The 13,284-nt window shown below is 42.4% G+C and overlaps 1 protein-coding gene across 2 annotated transcripts in view; it reads right to left on the bottom strand.

The window, feature by feature from the left end:
* P2RY8 (P2Y receptor family member 8) overlaps nt 1–11,177 on the bottom strand; it is a 76,111-nt gene extending 64,934 nt beyond the window's left edge. For both annotated transcript variants that reach the window (XM_008019661.3, XM_008019662.3), the window contains exon 1: nt 10,612–11,177. The gene's annotated coding sequence lies outside the window, so the exon portion shown is untranslated. The remainder of the gene's footprint in view (nt 1–10,611) is intronic.
* Nucleotides 11,178–13,284: the final 2,107 nt, after the last annotated feature.

Raw genomic sequence — 13,284 nt, 5'->3', positions numbered from 1 at the left:
CATTCATTCCTTATCCATTTACTCATCTATCCATCCATCCATCCCTCCATCCATTCATCCACTCGTTCATTCACCTGTCTCCATATCCATCCATCCACTCACTAGTGTACTAATCCACTCATTCACTCATTCATTCACTCATTCATTCACCCATCTATTTATGCAACCATCCATTCAACCATCCAACAAACAGTACTGAGGCCATGGTAATCTCTTCTGGTCTCTCATCTACAAAGTCACAGTCCCTACAAGGACCCTGCTCATTCATTCCCTATGGCTGAGACTGAAGGAGTATCTCCTATTTCTATTCCACATGTGGCCACCTGCTGGTCTGTCCCTGTCCTGAGTGCAGGGGTAGTCTCATTCTCCTCCAGCCCCAGAACAGATGAGTGATAAATAAATACCTGGAGACAGAATTCCTCCAACCCTAGGGTAAGAGCCTGAGTGTGCTAGAAGTTGCCTGTGTTGGTGCCAAGAGCTTGTGATGGACATGTGGACACTGTAGATGGACAACAGCCCCTTCGCTGACCAGCTAGTGCCTGGGAAGCCTCCAGTTTCACTGAGCCTCAGGTTTCGTTTCTTGCATCTCATCGGGAGGCTGTCTGCAACATGCCCATTTCAACCACTGGCTGAGAGGCTCATGCAGGTGTGCACATAACAGGGTTCCTTGCTGAGAGTGGGTTCCTGGAAAGTCCATCAGAGCTACTGTTGCACAACTGCCCCTTGAGGAGGTCATCACAGCTTTGAGTACCAGGAGCTGCCCATCAGCACCATATGAACTCAAAGTCTTGCATTCATCCTCATAGGACATCTTCAAAACCACTTTAAACACCCCAGGGAAGCCCAGAGGAGCAAGTGCTTCCGAGAGGCTGGCTCTGATCTGTGGATTGAGTGTGGATTTGAGTGTTTTTGAATGCGTGTGAGTTGGAGTCTCTTTGAATCAGTGTGGACTTGAGTTTCTTTGAATGAGTGTAGACTTGAGTCTCTTTGAATGAGTGTAGACTTGAGTCTCTTTGAATGAATGAATGTAGACCTGAGTCTCTTTGAATGAGTGTGGATTTGAGTTTCTTTGCATGGGTGTGGATTTCAGTTTCTTTGAATGAGTGTGGATTTCAGTCTCTTTGAAAGCGTGTGGGTTTGAGTCTCTTTGAATGAGTGTGGACTTCAGTCTCTTTGAATGCATGTGAGTTTGAATGAGTGTGGACTTGAGTTTCTTTGAATGAGTGTGGACTTGAGTTTCTTTGAATGAGTGTAGACTTGAGTCTCTTTGAATGAGTGTAGACTTGAATCTCTTTGAATGACTGTGGATTTGAGTCTCTTTGAATGCGTGTGAGTTTGAGTCTCTTTGAAAGAGTGTGGACTTGAGTTTCTTTGCATGAGTGTGGATTTCAGTTTCTTTGAATGAGTGTGGATTTCAGTCTCTTTGAAAGCGTGTGGGTTTGAGTCTCTTTGAATGAGTGTGGACTTGAGTCTCTTTGAATGCATGTGAGTTTAAATGAGTGTGGACTTGAGTTTCTTTGAATGAGTGTAGACTTGAGTCTCTTTGAATGAATGTAGACTTGAGTCTCTTTGAATGAATGAATGTAGACTTGAGTCTCTTTAAATGAGTGTGGATTTGAGTCTCTTTGAATGCGTGTGAGTTTGAGTCTCTTTGAATGAGTGTGGACTTGAGTTTTTTTGCATGAGTGTGGATTTCAGTTTCTTTGAATGAGTGTGTATTTCAGTCTCTTTGCAAGCGTGTGGGTTTCAGTCTCTCAGTATGGATTTGAGTTTCTTTGCATAAGTGTGGACTTGAGTCTCTTTGCATGAGTGTGGATTTCAGTCTTTTTGAATGAGTGTGGATTTGAGTCTCCTCATTCCTGCACCTTTTCAGTTCCTTTTGTTGCATGGGACAGTATGAATGACGCTCCCCATTGGTCCAGTTTTGCAAGTAAAAATGTCACATGTGGAAGCCAGCATTTAGTCCTCGGGCAGATAAGCAAGTTTGACGAGAATAACCTTACACACAGCGGGGCCCTTGGTCTTGGAAAGGTGAAGAATAAACCCACCATTTCCCCTGAGACCTGATCTGCACAGGGGATGTCTGCTTAATCTACACATCTGCGGCTTGTAATGACAGAGTCTCTTGAATTCTACTTACTTTATTATAGAAACAAGAGCATGCATACAGCACATCAGGAGATGGAGAAATGGAGGGAAGTGATCCACAGTCCCTTGACCCAGCCCATCCTCTCCCTGAGACCTGGGGGATGGGACATGGTCTTGCTTCTCCTTCCAGGTCTCTGGAAGGATCGTCTTGTCTTATCTTGCTGGCCTCCCATGCTGTGGTTCAGAATTGCGGGAGATTCTGTTCCAGTGGGGATGCTTGTCTATACCTTGGGCAGTTTGGGGTGTCACAACTGGAGGGGGTGTTCCTGGCGCGTGGTGGGTGGAACCCGGGACAATGCTCAATGCCCTATAGTGCAGAGGATAGGCTCAACACACAGAATCCTCCAGCCCTACATGTCAGCAGTGCTGAGACTGAGATATCCTGCCTGAGAATGAGAGAGTCTCTGTTAGTGTCTATCTAGCTGTCTATACCTATCTATCCTATCTATCATTTATCAATTTATCTACATATCATATCTATCTCTCTATCTGGCACCTACACCTATGTATTAATCTTCTCTATCTATCATCTATCTATACCTTTCTAGCATTTATCTCTCATCTCTATCATTGATGTCTACCGTTTGACAGTGGTTTCAGCCAGGGGCGATTTTTCTCATCACGGGACACTGGGTAATGTCTGAGGACAGTTCTGGTTGTCGCAACTGTGGGGGTGGTCCTGGCATCTGGTGGGTGGAGCCCAGGGATGCTTCTCAATACCTTACAGTGCACAGGACAGCCCCACCACAGAGAATCACCTGGCCCCAAATGTCTATAGTGTTGGCATGGAAAGACCCTGCTTTTAGTATGGAGAATCTCTCTCTCTCTGTCTGTTACCCATCCATGTATCCATGTATCTACCTATCTAAGTATCTATCTATCTATCTATCTATCTATCTATCTATCTATCTATCTGTCTATCTATCTATCTATCTATCTATCTATCTATCTGTCATCTATCTATTTCTATTATCGATCGATCTATCTATCTATCTGTCATCTTTCTATTTCTATTATCTATCTATCCATCCATCTATCTATCTATCTACCTATCTATCTATCTATCTATCTATCTATCTATCTATCATCTATTTCTATTATCTATCTATCATCTATCTATTTCTATTATCAATCTATCTATCCATCCACCATCCATCTATGTATCTATCATCTATTATCTATCTATCTATCTATCATCTATTTCCATTATCTATCTATCTATCTATCTATCTATCTACCTATCTATCATCTATCTATCTATTTCTATTATCGATCTATCTATCTATTATCACCTTTATCTATCTATCTACCTATCTATCTACCTATCTATTTATCTATTTCTATTATCTATTTATATGTCTATTATCATCATTATCTATCTATCTACCTATCTATCTATCTATATCTATGCATGCATGTATCTGTGTATCTGTCTATCCTATCTATCTCTCATCTATCTATGTATCTATCTAATCTATCATCTATCTAATCTATGCATCTATCTATGTATCTATCTAATCTATTTATCCATGTATGCATGTATCTATGTAATCTATTTTGTAAGTATGTATCTAATTTATGTATGTATGTATCTATTCTATTTTGTCTATCTCTATTATCAATCTATCTCTGTATCATCACCGTTATCTATCTGCATGTAGGTACGTATGTATGTATGTATGAATCTATCCATCCTATGTATCTCTCATCTATCTACATATCTCTCTAATCTATCATCTATCTAATCTATGCATCCATCTATGTATGTATGTACCTATTTATCTATCTATCCTTGTATGTATCTAATTTATGTATGTATGAATGTATGTATGTATCTATCTAGCTATCTAATTTATGTATGTATCTATTTTTCAGTTCTCTCTATCATCTATCTACCTGTCTATCATCTATCTATCTATCATCTATCATCTATCTATCTAATTTGTCTCTCATCTATCTTTAAGACAGTGTTAGATAAGCAGGTGATTTTGCTACCTGGAGATATTGAGTAATATCTGGAGACATTTCTAATAGTTACAACTGTGGGTGCTCCTGGCACCTTGTGGCTGGAGCCCACGGACGCTGCTCAACACCCTACAGTCCCCAGGATGGCCCCGCCACAGGGAATCCCCCTGCCTCAAATGTCACTAGTGCCCCAGCAGACAGCCTGTGTCTTTTGTGTCTCACAATTTGTTCCACCAAGAACTGTCCACAATTGGTTCTCACAATTGGTTCCACCAAGAACTGTCCTTGCCCCCGTCTTCCTGCACGCCCTCTCCCTCAGGGATCCCCCTGCTCACAGAGTCCCCCATAAACAATGTCCAGGCCCCCCTCCCAGCCTGATGGCACCCAGCCCGAGGGGTCCACATGCTCAGCCCACCTCCAGCTCATGAACTCCTGGGGAGCCTGGACAGCAGATTGTCACTCTGACAACTCATCATCTGAAACCAACACAACCTGGCACCTACCACCTGCTTCTGTCTGTGCCACTCCCTTCCCAGCCATAGAGAGTCTCCTGGGACTCGTCCCTCCCATGGAGACCTCCTTGGCCAGAAAATCACACATTCTGCTTCCACAATGTCCCTCTGCTCAGGGCACCAGCACCTTTTCCCTGGAGCAGAGCAATCTGCCTAAAAGCGTCAATGCAGCCCTCAAGGTCCCAGCCCGGCTCAGGGGGATGAGAAAACGTTCAACATCAGGAATGATCAGGGAAATGCAAATCAAAACCACAGTGCGATACCACCTCACTCCTGCCAGAATGGCCCTAATCAAAACATCAAAAAATAACACATGTTGGCGTGGATGTGGTGAACAGGGAACACGTCTACACTGCTGGGGGGAATGTAAACTAGTACAGCCAGTACGGAAGGCAGGGTGGAGATTCCTTAAACAGCTAAATGTAGCACCACCATGTGATCCAGCAGTCCCACGATTGGCTATCGACCCAGAGGAAAGTACTCATTATATGAAAAAGCTACTTGCACACGCATGGTTATAGCAGCACAATTAGCAATTGCAAAAATGTGGAACCAGCCCAAATGCCCATGGATCAACAAGTGGATAAAGAATCTGTGCTATATTTATCTATATAAATGCCGGCACTGACACAAACACACATATATAGTCATATAGATGGGTGCCATATACATACATATATGTATATAGATATACACACATGCATATGTACATATATGTGTAGATAATACATACGTGTGTATATCTATACACATGTATATACGCATACATGTATATATGCACACATGCACACACATGTATGTATATATACACACATACATGTGTACATGTGTATATATACTCATACACATATACACATATACATGCACACATATGTGTACACATGTGTATATGTACACATATAACACAAACGTGTACGTATGTATATATACACATGTACATATACACATATGTGTATGCATGTATATATGCACACATATGTGTATGTGTATATATGTGTATGTGTATGTATGTGTACATGTATATGTATACACATATATGTATGTATATGTGTATATATGTGTGTATATGTGTATATGTGTGTATACATATGTGCATACATGCATGTATGCATCATATACGTATGTACATGCGTGTGCATCATATATGCGTGTACATGCGTGTATACATCATACATGTGTGTACATGTGCATATACATCATATATGTGTGCATGCATATATACATCATATATGTATACATGTGTATATACATATACACACATATGTGTGTATATATTTAGACGTGTGTGTATATATACACACATACATATGATGGAATACTACTCAGTCATGAAAAAGAACGGCATTTGCAGCCACCTGGATGAGATTGGAGACCATCATTCTAAGTGAAGTAACTCAGGAATGGAAAAGCAAACATCGTATGTTCTCACTCATAAGTGAGACCTAAGCTATGAGGATGCAAAGGCATAAAAGAATGACACAATGGCCGGGCGCAGTGGCTCACACCTGTCATCCCAGCACTTTGGGAGGCCAAGGCGGGCAGATCACAAGGTCAGGAGTTTGAGACCAGCCTGGCCAACATGGTGAAACCCCATCTCTACTAAAAATACAAAAATTATCCGGGCAAGGTGGCACATGCTTGTAATCCCAGCTACTCAGGAGGAGGCTGAGGCGGGAGAATTGCTGGAATCTGGGAGAAGGAGGTTGCAGTGAGCCGAGATTGTGCCACTGCGCTCCAGCCTGGGCAACAGAGTGAAACTCCATCTCAAAAAAAAAAAAGAATGACACAGTGGACTTTGGGAACTCCAGGGCAAAGAGTGGGAAAAGGATGAGGGATAAAAGGCCACAAATTGGGTTCAGTGTATACTGCTCAGGTGATGGGTACCCCAAAATCTCACACATCACCACTAAAGAACGTACTCGTGTAACCAAATAGCACCTGTTTCCCCAAAACCTATGGAAGTAAAAAGTGTAAAACTAACCAACAAAAACACATATCGACTTCTGAAAAAGTCTTCTGAGGACTGCTTTCTTGAGGCAATAAAAGAGATCGTTGGAGCCATAAATAATATATATTTATATGTTACATATTTATATATTTATTATTTAAATATATTATACATTATGTTTTATTTATATGCTATATATTTATACATTTATTATTTAAATATATTATATATTGTTCTTATTTATATGATATATATTTATATATTTATTATTTAAATATATATTGTTTATAATTTAAATATTATATTTATATATCTATAATTTAAATATATTATATATTTATATTATTTGTATTTATATGGTATATATATTTATTATTTAAATATATTATATATTTTTTAATTTATATATTATATATTTATTATTTAAATATATATTTATATAGTTTTATTTATATATCATATATTTGTATATTATATATTTATATATTTATTATTTAAATATATTATACATGATTTATTATGCATATATTTTATATTTTTATATTACTTATCTATTACATATTTATATATTATTTATATATTATATATTTATGTATTTATTATTTAAATAGATTATATATTTATATATTATTTATTATTTTCATATTACATATTTATATATTTATTATTTAAATAGATTATATATTTATATATTATTTATTATTTTCATATTATATATGTATATACTTATTAAATAGATTATATATTTACCTATTATTTATTTATATATTATATATTTACACATACTATATATTTATTTATATATTATTTATATATTACATAATTATATATAATATACACACACACACAGAGATATATCTATTGCTTTGTCCTAAATGAACACAGATCCTGCATCCCTGGGGAGCGACAGTGTGAGCTGCAGAACCCTCCCTGGAGTTCCCTGAGCTCAGTGCAGTCCCTGGGGGTAATCCTGGGGGCCCCCATCCCGCCCCCCCTCTTTCTGTACCTTCTGCAGGGGGTCGTGTGTCTCCCAGGGGCCGTGCAGAAACTCCTAGCCCGAGAGAGGTAGAGCAGGGACCCAGGTGGACACTGGGATCCCTGGACCCTGCTGCGCCCACCTCAGTGCCTCTAGGGACAGAAGAGGGGCTGTGGGAGGGAGGTTGGGGACCCTGCCCAGGCACAGCCAAGGAGGAGGTGCTGATGGAGAGGCAGGGCTGGAGGACAGGGCAGCAGGAGAGAGACTCAGACAAGAGGGGGCCATCTGCCCAGGCCTCTCCAAGTCCAGACCTGTACATATTCACCACTGGCAACAGCTACTCTGCTGTTATCAACCCTAAGCCATCGCTTCTCCCCCAGAACCTTAAGTGGCAAACCCAGAAATGCAGTGTGGGTAGCGTTGGAGGGAGGGAGGGTCTCTGTGGTTCTCCCAGGGGACCTCATCTCTCCCACCCACCCCAAGCTTGGTCCATCTTAGTGGCTCAGCCAGGTGGGGGCCTGGCAGAAGGCATCTGAAAAGCACTTGCTTTTACAAAGACAGGGTTGCCCCACCGTCTGATGAGTCCCAGGCATCCCTCTCTCAGCCTCTGACCTCATTGTCCCCCTGAGGGTGGGGGACGCCCATATTTGGGAAAGGGACAGTGTCCTGGTGCACGCAGGACGCTGGCATCTGTGTGGCGGTGCCCAAATGAAAGTACTGTTTTTGCAACGTGGGATAATTTCCCTTTTTTTTTTTTTTGGAGACAGAGTCTCGCTCTGTCACCCAGGCTGGAGTGCAGTGGTGCGATCTTGGATCTTGGGCTCCCCACAACCTCCGTCTCCTGGGTTCAGGTGATTCTGCTGCCTCAGCGTCCCGAGTAGCTGGGAGGACAGGTGGGCACCACCACACCCGGCTAATTTTTATAGTTTCAGTAGAGACGGGGTTTCACTATGTTGGCCAGGCTGGTCTCGAACCCCTGACCTCAAGTGATCCGTCCACCTTGGCCTCCCAAAGTGCTGGGATTACAGGCGTGAGCCACCACCATAAATATATATATATATAATATATATTATATATTTTTTATATATTATAAATTATATATATTTATGTTATATGTTATATATAATATATATTTATATATGTTATATATATTTATATATTATAAATTATGTATTATATCATATATTATATATTTATATATTACATATTTATATATAATATATTTATATATTATATATTATATATTTATATATTATATATTTATATATTATATATAATATATATTATATATTTATATATCTTATATATTATATATAATATATGGAAATATATTATTATATAAATACATATAAACATATAATATGTATTATATATAAATATATCATATATAATATATAATATATCTCTCTATATATAATATATAATATATCTCTCTATATATTATATAAAAATATATATGATATATTATATATGATATATTTATATATAACATATATTATATATTTATATATGATATGTTTATATATAATATATATTTATATATAATAATATATTTCCATATATTATATATAATATATATTATATAATAATGTATTTCCATATATTATATATAATATATATTATATAATAATGTATTTCCATATATTATATATAATAATATATTTCTATATAATATATATTATACATAATAATATATTTCCATATATTATATATAATATATATTTATGTATACTGTATATATACACACACACACACGCTACTATCTGGTGCTGCTTGCCAAAGTCAAGTGGGCTATGCAAGGAGGAACAGAGCAGGAAGGAGAGATTGGACGGCGTGGTCAGATGCACCTGCTTCCTCAGGTGTTTCAGCTCCTTCGTGCTTTTTACTCAGGGGCCTCGCGTTTCCGCGTGCACATTCACCTTACGGAAACATAACAACATGGGAAGAAACAACCACACACACACACACACACACACACACACACACCACACACCCCAAAATAACCCTTTTCTTTTTGGGAACAGAGCCCCGTGACCATGGTTCCTCTTCACAGAAATGTGACATAAAGTGCCACAGCAGCGGCACTTGTGTGTGTGGCCGGGAATTCCCAGATCTCCCTCGACCAGGTCGGCGCTGGGGACTTGGTTTGTCTCAGCTTTTTAGGGACGGATCTGAAAAAGCCCAAGGAATCAGGGTTTCTAAATGGACCTGTGCAAATGAGGACTGAGGTGGTGGTGAGACCCGGGTCTGGGGTCTCCCTGGCATGGAGGGGGTGACGAGGGGCCACCACGCTCATCCAGGCACCCACAGGGCTTTCAAACCCATTGACTTGATGCCTACTGTTCCATTATGGGAACGCTAAGCATTCGGGAGTTATTTATAGCCCACGGCTCAAGGTCATTGCCAAGGTCGGATTGCAAACATTCAAGAAACTGCAACCTCCAGCATAAATGAGTTAGGAGCGGCAGCCCCAGCTGCTTACCCTCTCTCAGGTTAACCTCAACAGAGGTGCATTTCACGGAATGAGTTTTATTTATTTTTTTGAGACGGAGTCTCGCTCTGTCGCCCAGGCTGGAGTGCGGTGGCGCGATCTCAGCTCACTGCAAGCTCCGCCTCCCGGGTTCATGCCATTCTCCTGCCTCAGCCTCCCGAGTAGCTGGGAATACAGGCGCCTGCCACTGCACCTGGCTAATTTTTTAAATGTGTGTTTTTTTTTTTAGTAGAGACGGGGTTTCACCAAGTTAGCCAGGATGGTCTCGATCTCCTGACCTTGTGATCCGCCTGCCTCGGCCTCCCAAAGTTCATGGAATGAGTTTTTAAAGGAAAGGTGGTTTGCATCCCTGGAAAATGTGAGCATTTCCCCGCTAAGCAGTTCTGCAAAGTCTGCTTCCCAGGGAATTTGCACATTGGCACACCTGGTCTCCTCTAGCGTGAGAAGAACACACTTCACGGAGTTTGCACCGTCTTCCCCCATATTCTCAGCCCACACGGACCCTCCCAGCGATACTCTCTTCTCCCTTGACAACACAGAACAAGAAGAAACGGCCAGCCCGGCAGCTCACCTGTGCAGAAGCAGCGGCAGAAGTAGCAGGTGAGAGCTCAGAGGTTCTCCAGGTAACGGAATCCAACGCCTAAGTCGACGGCCGTGTGCCTCAGAGCCCAGGACTCAGGGGGCCAGCCACCAGCTTGCAAGCCCTGGCCACCCAGAGTGGTTGAGAAAGTGCTTGCTGGCAGCAGACGGCTGCCCTTCCAGTTCCATCTCTCCAGCAAACGTTGCAAGGGTGGCCGCCCCGCTGGGTGGCCCGCCGGCTGGCACGACCATCTCCGAATGCAAATTCTGCAAACTCCACCTCCGAGCGGACAACCACGGTTACGACTCAGGCTTAGGTGGAAAGGAAGCCTGTTGTGAAATTTCCTGTGTAACTGTCTGAACACTGGTGTGCAGGGCTGAGCTCATCGCTCGGTCTCTGGGCGACACCGTTAACCGCCCACCTCCCTATCACTGGCTCCCGGGGGCCCTACTCTAAGAAAACCCCGAGAATTTTCTAGAGAGGAAAAGAGGGAGAATGATTTTCCTTAATGTTGTCACCAGCGGTGAAGAGTCGTGGCATTTCCCAGAACAGATTCCTGTTTCTTCTGAAATTAAAACAAAACAAAACCAAAAAAAAAAAAAAAAAAAAAAAAAAAAAACCAGAATATGTTTCCTTTTAGATTCTAAAGCTGTGCGAATTCCGACTTCTCTTGGTACACGGCCAGACTGTGACAAGCCAACAGACCTTGGGCACTGATCGTTCCGGCTCTGACACTGGGTCACGGACGGAACAGGTTCATACCCTCAACATCCCCTGAGGACTGGCAGGTTTCACGACTGAGGACCAGGTTTTCCGAGTTCCGGCCTCCTTGCTTGTGAGGAGTGATGGTGGGCTCTTGTCATTCGTGTGAGGAGGAGGTTGAGACGGAAGGATCTGTCACCCAGAAAGAATGAGTGAATATTGAACCACGGCTCAGGGAAAAGACAGGGTACAAACCCTCAAGCCAGCCTGGGTGTGGGGGATCATGCCTGTAATCCCAGCACTTTGGGGGGCCAAGGCGGGCCAGATCACTTGAGGTCAGGAGTTCGAGACCAGCCTGGCCAACATAGCGAAATCCCGTCACCTACTAAAATACAAAAATTAGCTGGACGTGATGGTGGACGCCTGTAATCCCAGCTACTGGGGAGGCTGAGGCAGGAGAATCACTTGAACCCGGGAGGCGGAGGTTGCAGTGAGCCAAGATCAGGCCATTGCATTCCAGCCTGGGTGACAGAGTTAGATTGTCCCCCCCAAAAAAAAGGAAAAAAGAAAGAAAAGAAAAGTCCGGGCATGGTGGCTCACGCCTGTAATCCCAGCACTTTGGGAGGCCAAGGCAGGTCAGATCACTTGAGGTCAGGAGTTTGAGACCAGCCTGGCCAACATAGCGAAATCCCGTCACCTACTAAAAATACAAAAATTAGCTGGACGTGGTGGTGGATGCCTGTAATCCCAGCTACTGGGGAGGCTGAGGCAGGAGAATCACTTGAACCCGGGAGGCGGAGGTTGCAGTGAGCCAAGATCAGGCCATTGCATTCCAGCCTGGGTGACAGAGTTAGATTGTCCCCCCCAAAAAAAAGGAAAAAAGAAAGAAAAGAAAAGTCCGGGCATGGTGGCTCACGCCTGTAATCCCAGCACTTTGGGAGGCCAAGGCGGGTGGATCACTTGAGGTCAGGAGTTTGAGACCAGCCTGGCCCATTGGCGAAACTCTGTCCGTACTAAAAATGCAAAAGTTAGCTGGGCATGGTGGTGCACACCTGTAATCCCAGCTACTGGGGAGGCTGAGGCACGGGAATCACTTGAACCCAGGAAGTGGAGGTTGCAGTGAGCCGAGATCAGGCCACTGCACTCCAGCCTGGACAACAAAGACTCTGTCTCAAACAAACAGACAAAACAACAACAACAATGACAACAATCAGAAGAATCCTTCAGGCCCCTGGTCTCAGTGTTTTCTTCAACAGATGAATAAGTAGCTTTTCATTATGTGTGTTTCTGTTTGAAAACACCTTACTCAGGAAAAGAAATCATTCTGCTAAAAGGACACCCGCTCTCACCGTTCGCCACAGCACTATTCAGAATAGCAAAGACACAGAGTCGACCCAGGTGCTTATCCAGCGTGCACTGGATAAAGAAAATAGGGTACGTTACAGGCAGGTGTGGTGGCTCATGCCTGTAATTCAGGCACGTTGGGAGGCCGAGGCAGGTGGATCACCTGAGGTCAGGAGTTCGAGACCAGACTGGTCAACGTGGAGAAACCCTGTCTCTACTAAAAATACAAAAAAAAATAAGCTTGCCGTGGTGGCGGGCACCAGTAACCCCAGCTACTTGGGAGACTGAGGCAAGAGGATCGCTCGAACCCAGGAAGTGGAGGTTGCAGTGAGCCGAGATGGCGCCACCGCACTCCAGCCTGGGCGACGAGAGCGAAACTCTGTCTCAAAATAAATAAATAAATAATAAATAAAAATAATAAGAATAATAAAACGGGGTGCACAGACACCATGGAATAGTACAAAGCCATGAAAAAGAATGAACTGATGTCCTTTGCAGAAACTTGGATCCAGCCGGAGGCCATTCTCCAAAGTGAATTAATACAGAGACACAAAGCCAAATGCCGCATGTCCTCACTTATAAGCAGGAGGTAAACATGGGGTCCTCATGGACATAAAG

Source organism: Chlorocebus sabaeus, chromosome X, assembly GCF_047675955.1.
Source record: "Chlorocebus sabaeus isolate Y175 chromosome X, mChlSab1.0.hap1, whole genome shotgun sequence".
In the NCBI taxonomy this organism is placed as follows: Eukaryota; Metazoa; Chordata; class Mammalia; order Primates; family Cercopithecidae; genus Chlorocebus; species Chlorocebus sabaeus.
This window is presented reverse-complemented; position numbering and strand designations above follow the sequence as displayed.